Genomic DNA, 880 nt, shown 5'->3' with positions numbered 1-880 from the left:
CTCACTTTTTCTTTTCAATCTGAAAAGGAACTTTTCATATAGGACCAACGATTATGCAAAGGAAAATTAACCACAAGTTAATCGAAACCTTCATTAAACATAAGGTCTCTGCGTACATATGAGCATGTAGCATGCTGCAAAACAGATAAATTTAAAATTGGACAGTTTAGCAAAGCTAAAAAAAATTCTGTTTCAAGAAATTATTTTCCCTTTTTTTATCGTTATTGATAGTCAAATTTCAAATATAAACATAGCTAGAAGCTATTGTTACCAAAACTCTTAGTAATATTTGTTAAAAGGGCAAAATATAAAATTGACCGATACATTGAAACTAATTGCATTTGCTAGCTAAAAATGTATAATATATATATTATTTTATTTTATCGACTATTATTTCTAGAAATATATAATTTGTCTTTGTGTGTTTGAATTGCCATTGTTTTGGGAAACCCTATAACGTGTTCCCCAATCCCATTGCCTCTATCCTCTTCTGCACCTTATTATTATTATTATTATTATTATTATTATCTTATTCTTAAATTTTATTTTACTTCAGTTATTTTTATTATTTTTGCTTCAATACTTTTTGTTTCTTCAGTATTTCTATCATACTTTTTTCTGTTTTTAAAACGCTATTCGAGGGTCTATCGAAATCGCATCTCTACCTCACACAAGGTAGGGGTAAGTTCTGCGTACACCCCGTCCTCCTCAGACCTTACTCATGGGATCACATTATTTTTTTTTGAGTTTTTTCATTTTCATTTACTTAGCCGTCTACTGTTGATATCTATATGATCGTTGAGCATGTATATCCTGTATGATCCACTTGTATTATTTCAGATTCTTCATCCTAATCCAGAAGTAGTGGTGAAAAAAATGT

Source organism: Nicotiana tomentosiformis, chromosome 2 (assembly GCF_000390325.3).
Source record: "Nicotiana tomentosiformis chromosome 2, ASM39032v3, whole genome shotgun sequence".
NCBI classification, from domain to species: domain Eukaryota; kingdom Viridiplantae; phylum Streptophyta; class Magnoliopsida; order Solanales; family Solanaceae; genus Nicotiana; species Nicotiana tomentosiformis.
Note: the sequence above shows the minus strand (reverse complement) of the source record.